Source organism: Phoca vitulina, unplaced genomic scaffold (assembly GCF_004348235.1).
Source record: "Phoca vitulina isolate PV1807 unplaced genomic scaffold, GSC_HSeal_1.0 scaffold11, whole genome shotgun sequence".
In the NCBI taxonomy this organism is placed as follows: domain Eukaryota; kingdom Metazoa; phylum Chordata; class Mammalia; order Carnivora; family Phocidae; genus Phoca; species Phoca vitulina.
In genome coordinates this window covers 47,291,019-47,299,291 of record NW_022589714.1, presented here as the reverse complement: position 1 = coordinate 47,299,291, position 8,273 = coordinate 47,291,019, and the positions used below count along the sequence as shown (strand labels likewise).

General features: G+C 47.6%; 1 long non-coding RNA gene across 1 annotated transcript; it reads right to left on the bottom strand.

Moving 5' to 3' along the window:
* Positions 1 to 522: 522 nt before the first annotated feature.
* LOC116635887 lies at positions 523 to 6,573 on the bottom strand. The gene is made up of 4 exons (XR_004300223.1): positions 6,524 to 6,573; positions 5,340 to 5,421; positions 2,835 to 2,937; positions 523 to 1,799 (listed from the first exon to the last, which is right to left on the bottom strand). It is a non-coding gene; the product is annotated as an uncharacterized LOC116635887 (long non-coding RNA).
* Positions 6,574 to 8,273: the final 1,700 nt, after the last annotated feature.

Below are 8,273 nucleotides of genomic sequence, written 5' to 3'. Positions count from 1 at the left end.
ATCCTTTGTTACGACTAAAACAGTGCGGGGCACATGGTTGGTTCATTCATTGACAGCTTCTTAAATTAATTCATTTTTGTAAGTAGTGATATTCAAGGAAAATTTGTTTAGAAATTCAGTTGTTGGTTAGGGGCGCCTGGGTGGCTCAGTCGGTTAAGCGTTCTGCCTTCGGCTCAGGTCATGATCCCGGGTCCTGGGATCGAGCCCCGCATCGGGCTCCTTGCTCTGCGGGAAGCCTGCTTCTCCTTCTCCCTCTCCCTCTGCTGCTCCCCCTGCTTGTGTTCCCTCTCTCTCTCTGTCAAATAAATAAATAAAATCTTTAAAAAAAAAAAAAAAAAAAAAAAAAAGAAATTCAGTTGTTGGTGATTGGGTAAATTTTTTTTAATGTTCAATAACAAATTCTTGTAATTCTTATTCAGGTGACCAAATTCACTTATGAATTCAAATTCTTGTAATTCTTACTCAGAAGACCAAATTCACTTATGAAATTGCATGAAGGTAGATTAAAAATTTTTTGGAAACAAATATATACATAGCAATGTTTTTGAAATGCTTGCTTCATGTGGACCTGCTTTTATTTCTTTATTTTAAGATAATTTCCTAACTTATAGAAAATGACAAACATGAAATCAATACATTTATAGCAGAATCCATGTTTATTGTCACTACCAGTGTCTCCCCTGAATGCCTGGGACACAGTAAATAATACATATTCAAAGAATGATTGAACGAATAGAACACTTTTTGGGCAGAATACTTTTTACCTCACCAACCAATATGATTTTATTTCAGTAACATCTCTATCAAATATATCCATCCTCCCTTTTTATAAATCAAAGCTCTATTTATAATAGATCCATGCCTCTTCTGGTTCTCTTCACAATAAGCTCTGTTGCCCTTGCTTTGTAACATTGTTTTGCCAGATGAAGTTAACACAAATCAATATTTCTTTCTCTATAAGAAAGGCCAACATTTTGATTTGGAAATCTTAATTGAAGAGGTTTGGCTTGCAGTCTTGAAAGCATCAGAGTTGCATAATGCTTTGACTTCTAGCTTAATTCTTGTGGATTCTTGGGGCTCTAGCCCCTTGCCTGGAGCTCTCCCCTCATCTGTCATGCCTTTTTGTGGTCCAGCCAAATCTTGCACATCTTTCAAGCCCAGCTTAAGCCTTCCTTCCTCTGTGAAGCCTTCTCCTGACACAGCAATCTCGCCCTCTGCCTGTTCCTTAGAACTGAATTCTTTTCCATTCACTTGGTACCTCATCAACCATACTCCTTGTCATACCTTTTGTGTTTACGTGGGAACATTCATCTCAACCAGCTCGTGACCACCTTCAGGACCAGAGACCCACATGTGCCCAGCACAGGAATAATACTAGCAACAACCAACGCATACTGAGTACTTACTATGTGCCTGTGGTTGTTCTAAGACCTCCTTAGGAATGACTTCAGTTAATCCTTACCTCACTCTAAAGGAATGGTGCTATCGTGATCCTGCTTTCCAGACCAGGAAGCTGAGGCCCAGAGAGTCAGGTCACTTCCCCGGGGTGGCCAGCAGAGCAAGGATTCAAATCAAGCATTCTGAGAGCCTGAGCCCTCAGCCCTGCACTGTGCCATGGCACCGGGGGGTGGGGGGTGAGGGGGGTGTAGTAGTAACTCAGTACATCTCTGTTGAATGAAGGCAAAAATGCAGGTCTGGCCTCTGCAGGAGGGAAAGATCTGGAGAAGCTCTGTTCTGTTACTCTCGCAGCCTCGCAGTTTTCCATCACCACTCCATGGTGTTGTTTTAGGAGCAAGATCCTGTGTGGTCCAGGAGGAAAAGGAGAGGATAGAAGTGAGGTGCCTACACCCCTCTCCCGCCTTCCTCCCTTGCAGGCTGGGCAAAGAGCAAGTTGGGACAATTCTTCTTCCTGCCACCCCGTAGCTCTCGGAGTCAGCTGACAATCTTGCACAGGGAGAAGCAGAAAAGGGAGGGGAGGTAAGTAGCGCCATCCTCAGGCTCCCTGGTTTCTGGGGCCTGAGCCTCCCAAGGCTCAGTCAATCGGATGTGCCTTTAGCTTGCCGGAATTCGGCCGGATTTACAGAGATAAGATCACTCTGACCCTTAATTCCCCAATGTAATTTATGGGCTTGCCTCCTTGGGCTGCAACACGTCTGGCTCTATGGAATCTCATAATTATTTATGTAAACACAGCATCCCGCCTTTGTGGATTATAATTGGACTTGAACAGCAAGAAGTAGGGACTTACACCCTTGGGACCATGCTGAAACCCTTCTTTTGAAAACTCTCACCTGAGTCTTTGAAATCTTCCCTGTGGCTCATGGATAGCTTTAACCAGACCAAAAACAATTTTTTTTCCCCTTCCTCCTTCAGCAGGCCTGGGCAAATGTATCCCCAAACATCACAGGTTTTGTAGGGTCCTCTCGGCAAATGGGGTAAAGATACGCCAACCATCTTGGGTGGACCCAGACTGAGAGGACAGGAGCCCTAGGGTGGAGGCCTCCACAGATCTCCTCATTGTCTGTTGGAACATGAATTTTATACCCCCACTAAGAATAAACAGGATTAGGAATTTAATGCTGTTTGGAAAAGAGGAGAGGTGGCTGGTTGAAAGAGAAAGGTCTTTGCTTTTTATTCATGCTGCGAGTTCCCCAGGAACCTTCGCTGTACATACACACACGAGAGCCAGGAGGATTAGGGGAAAGAAAATGAGCTGATTGAACCAGATGGTTCAGGAAGCACTCCCAGGAGGCCACTGGGGTGGATGAATCTGCATCTTTAAATAACATTAATTTCTGAAAGGCCCAAATTGTTTCCTAAATTACTGCACTGACCTCTTAGCTTTCATCTATTTTTACGGCAACTCTCCTGGTGGAAGGTACGAGCCAGCTTTGGGGAAATTCCTCATCTTCGGGCTGCTGGTAAGGAATCTGTTTCCTAAAGGAAAAAGAAAATCTTTAAGAAATCAAGGTGCTTTGGAAAACGGATTTCAGCAGAGACAACCCACCCCCCCCCACCACGCCCCAGCCAGGTGATCTGAACAAACCATCGAGTTCTACTTGCCAGCTGGGCGACTCATTTCCTCGGGAGCCAGGGGCAAACCAATTAACCTCAGTATCCCCATCTGTAAAATGGGGTTAATAATGCTTACCTGCTGCAAGAGTGCTGTGAGCTTTTAATTGGGTAATGGCTGTGGAGCCCTTTGATGCAGTAAATTTTATTAACTTCCAAGGGATTCCCCGAGGCTAGAAAAAGCAGTTAAAACCCAAGAAAGAAGAAAGGCATTGAAACGCAAAGCTCGGCTAAGCTTTCACCTCCAGCTCTAATTTCAGAAGTGCGGACGGGAGTTGGCCGCTCCAGGGGGACTGGAAAGCTATGGCCAGGACTGGAGCCGTTTGAATGGCATTTGGGAAGGGAGAGCCTGCAAACTGTCTCAGAAGGAGCTCAGCTTTCCGATCGTGGAGGCTGAAGGTAAACAAATAGCCTTGCGTGATCAAACCGAGATCCTTCTTTGTCCCCCCTAAGGTGCTTTTCCGAGAGCAAGTCGCCAGTAAGGGAATTATTCTGGTGTTAATCCAAGGTCCTTGGAACTGAATTTAGAAACCCCCAGCTTCTGGCTTCCTGCTTCCCAACAATTAAATAAAGAGAGAACTCAAGGTCTGGCCTCTAGCCAGGGTTCCTGAGCAGAGAAGGGGTGGGGATCAGCATCAGCCATGGGTCAGAGAACTGGGGCTTTTGCGAGTTCCATCACTCGTGGTGAGCAGCACCGGCTTAGGTTGCTGGGCCAGCTCTGTGCCTCAGTCTCCCACTTTGTAAAAATGATTTTAATCAGACATCTTTGCCTTGAGGGCCCGAGTAATTAAGATTTGGCATGTGAAGTGCACTAACATTATAAAGCACGTTCAAAGTGTTAGCTGTTCTAATTCAGGACAAACCCCTGCTTTCCTTTAGTAACTTTTAAAAATCGCAGTTCTTGGGGCGCCTGGGTGGCTCAGTCGTTAAGCGTCTGCCTTCGGCTCAGGTCATGATCCCAGGGTCCTGGGGTCGAGCCCCACATCGGGCTCCCTGCTTGGCCGGAAGCCTGCTTCTCTCTCTCCCACTCCCCCTGCCTGTGTTCCCTCTCTCGCTGTCTCTCTCTCTGTCAAATAAATAAAACCTTTAAAAAAAAAAAAAATCGCAGTTCTTGGATCATTGTACTCCAAGTCAACTCATTCAGCACAAGGAAGGCCTTCTTCCTCTCTAACTTGTGATCGCCCCCAACACATATTCAGTGCTCACTCATCAGTCAACACAACTGGGCATCGGTTACAAGGACACAGCCCAGTAGGGTGACCAACTCGTCCTGGTCTGCCTGGGGCTGTCCCAGGTTTAGCACTAAAAATCTGTGTACCAGGAACCCCCACTTTAACCCTGGCAAGACTGGGATAACTGGTGAGCCCACTGGCTCCTCGGGCTGGTCAGAGACTGTCATTACCAGTTCCTAACAAGCAACTATGGACCCAACATGAACATATCCGGGAAAAAGAGGCATCCTGGTGTTGCAGAGGAGCACTGAACAGGGAGTCCTACAACCCAGCTTTCACTTCTGGCTCTCCCACTATCTATTGACCTCAGATCAGACCTGTGGCCTCAGTTTCCCCAGCTGTAAAAGGAGGGGGTATGATGTGACCCCTTTTCACCTTTTTCTCCAGGGAAGAAGGCCACAAGAATTTGCCCAACCACCCGGGGGGTATGCTATGTGGTTTTCAACAAAAAGGGCCAGTGGTGGGAACATGCTGGAGACCCGGGTCTCTGCTTGTGGGGTTCAGCCCCTAGTGCCCACAGAGTCCTGTAGCACCCTTTCTCTGTGAGCAGCGAACACACGGCTAGCAACGTGGCCGTTCCGAACAGCCAAGTGATGTACAAAGCAATCTACAGAGTTCTGTAGGCCACTGTCCTTCCTAAAGAGAGCATAAGTATATCCCTGAGATTCAAAACTTGTCTTTTCCAAGTCTGTGTTAGATTCAAGTTTGGCAAAATGGAGTGCTGAGTCCAAAAATTAAAACAATTTAAAAGACCTGCACTGTGTCCCTCTTCACAATTTACTAACCTATACTGGTTTTGTTTTTCTGTTTTTTGTTTTTTTTGGTGTGGTTTTCTGTAATTGTGTTTTATTGTACAATACAAAGGTAAAGAAAAATATCTGCTGCTAAAAGAATTAAAACCACATTAATTATACATATGTTTTGTCTTTGCTGCCCAGATTCTCCAGCCCAACCCCTGCTTGCGTTTCTCCTTTGTTTGAGCCAGGTAGACGGGGGAGATCATCACAATTGGATTGTTTTGGCGGGGCCACTTACTTTTGGGGGGCTGATCCTTTTAGAGTCGCCCTTGATAGGAGCTTAAGTTAACAAAAGCAGTCTTCTCATGACAGATCAGAACCTGGCCGTTATAGCATTAAAAAAAAAGAAGAAGAAGAAGAAGAAGGAAAAATCACATTGAGAAGCACTGGGAAACAATGATTGAATCAAAGCCGCCCTCCGCAGCCTCCCCCCACTCCCGCCCCATCTGAAAACAGCCCTGTTTCAATTTCACCGCTGAGCTCAGCCTGCCTGCTCCAGACTTCCAGACCTCGCACTCTATAAATCGTCTCTGCCCTTGCCCCAGAGTTGCTGACTATATGTATTTTTGGGCCCAGCATTAATTCCCTCATCCTTGGCTGGTGACATTAAGATTTGTAACTGATAGAATGTGTTTTTAATGTATTTCCTGCAGGTTACTATTAAAGAAATCTAATTCTTCTGAACTTGCAAAAGGTTCTGCTTCCATTTATATAAAAGGGGCGGGGGGGGGGGGTTATTACGGGAAGAATTCCCCTGCAGCCTCCAGATGGACCGGGTGGCCAGAGGGGCCTGCAGCTCTGAATCTCCGCTGAGTTCTGCCTCCCTCTCTTCCTCCTCCTGCCTGCGCCTTACTTTACCTAGGTATGAAATGAGGATAAATATTTGTCTACGAGATGAGGGTGTTGTAAGGATTAATTGGTTGGTGCTTCGGGAAGTGTTTGAAGATGAAAGAGGCTCTCTGCAGATGCTAAGTAAACTCATACCGTGTCTGGTTTTAATGAGCCAGGTGAAGCCAGTGGGGATGGCTGGAGATTAACTGTGCCTAGTCCAGAGCCTGCCTGCATGGGCAGCAGGAAAACTGGGTGGCGCTCCCCGCTGGCTCCCTGGCTCCTGACATATTGGTCTCTATAAATATACGTGAAGGAACCAAATTGGGATTTAACCCCGACCCTCATATCACAGAGGGCAGGGCGTCAGACTCCCCGAAGCATGCTTCCTGCCCATGATTCTAGCTCATGGCCTGGGCAAGTCACTTGGCCCCTTGGCCTTTCCAGATCTCAGTTCCTTGTTTGTTGATGGGGATAGTCAGGGTCCCCATCTCCTAGGGTTACAAGAAGGATTTCTCATAGACATGGCCAGGAGCAACTGCACGCTTGCTAAATGTCAGAGAGGCTCTAGGCACTTTATACTCACAAACTCACCGAACTCTCACACCGGTCCAAGGAAGGACTGTTGTTATCAACCCCATTCTGCAAGTGACAGAACGGAGGCATGAGGGGTTACTTGGTGGCTTACGCAAAGTTCAAGTTCTTTTCTTTGTATCCCTCCCCCTCCCTCCTTGAGGCCCAAGTTCTCGAGCACAAGCTAGACCATTGATCATGAAGGGCAATACTGTGTGTTATACTTAGAACGACACGCACATCCCCAGTGCACAGCAAGCAGGTTGTCTGGGGGCTTCTCAGACTTGGCCTGATTTTTCCCAGCCAGCAGAGAGATACCCCGGGTCGGGGCTGGGCAGCGCATGATCCAGGACAGGCCCTGGGAAGGTGTGAGCCAGGAGGCAAGGGACCAGGGCAACTGCCAGGGGCTCTGCGAGCTATGGGAGGATGCCAGCTGTGTGCATCCAGCCGACCTGCAGGCTTTGGTCAAGTGTAAGTCTGGGCCCGCTCAGAGTGATCACATCTGGGACCCAGGATACTTCATCAGAAGTATTCACGCCAGGGGCGCCTGCATGGCTCAGTCGGTTGAGCATCTGCCTTCGGCTCAGGTCATGATCCCAGGGTCCTGGGATGGAGCCCTGCATCCGCATCAGCTCCCTGCTCAGAGGGGAGTCTGCTTCTCCCGTTCCCGCTCCCCCTGCCTGTGCTCGCTCTCTCTGTCAAATAAATAAATAAAATCTTCAAAAAAAAAAGTATTCACGCCAGATCCTGGTACCTCAAAGGCCATCAGAGTTATGAGGTATTAGCGCTGAAATATGCATAGGAACCCCTGGAATTGTGCCAGGGCTAAAGAGGGGGAGATCCTGGGAGGTGGGGGTTTTACAGCTGCTGTGTCGGGCAATCAACAAGCCCAGGGGGCAGAGTGAAGCAGAGTGGCCCGTGCTGTGCTTTGACTCCGTGTCAGGAGCCAGAGGGGAAACGGAAGCCCGTGGAGGCATGACCTCACACCCCCAGCCCGTGACGTCACAGGCCAGGTCCTGACAGAGTAAAGGCTGGGGAAGCCGCTGGCTGGAACAGAGATATCTTCGGCAACTGCTGGTGGTGATGGAAAGGTGGAAATGGAATTTTGTTTAAATATGATGCTATTTTGAAAAGTCTAATGTGAAAGTCCCTATTTAAAAAAGAGTTGACTCTACATTGAAATTGGTTGGTGTTTCCACACCCACATGTTGACTAAGGCCTTGGAAAACAAACTTCCTGGTAGATCCTGATTCAAATCACTCGGGAGTGAATGCTTCAAGGTACAATCCCTGAGCTGTGAGCAGAGGGGCCTAGCCAAGAAAAACCCTGTGTCTGTGTTTATGAAAAGGCAAACAGATCTCAAAGGGAGGCCCAAATCCTAGCTGGCTTTGAGCACAGGCCCTCCAGGGAAGAACACAGGGATTTGAAGCAGGTCTGAGCACAGCTTCTCTGGGACCCCTGTTGGCCCCCTTTCTCTGTGTTTCTGAGAAGGGCAACGTGGAGCCTCCTCCGTTAGCACCCACTAAATGCTGGGCCATTCGCTGCATCTTCAGCACGAAGCCGTATGAAATATGTGCATATTAATGCCTCAATGTCCCTTTTCTCAATGCAGAAATAGGGTAAGCAGAGTGACCGATGTCCCAGTTTGCCCCAAATAGTCTCAGCGCATGCTGTTGTCCCAGCATAATTAATGATCGCTTTCCCCTCCGTTCTCAAAAGTGCCCCCGTTTGGATGATAAATTATATATAGACATCCTAGGTTAAGCGAATT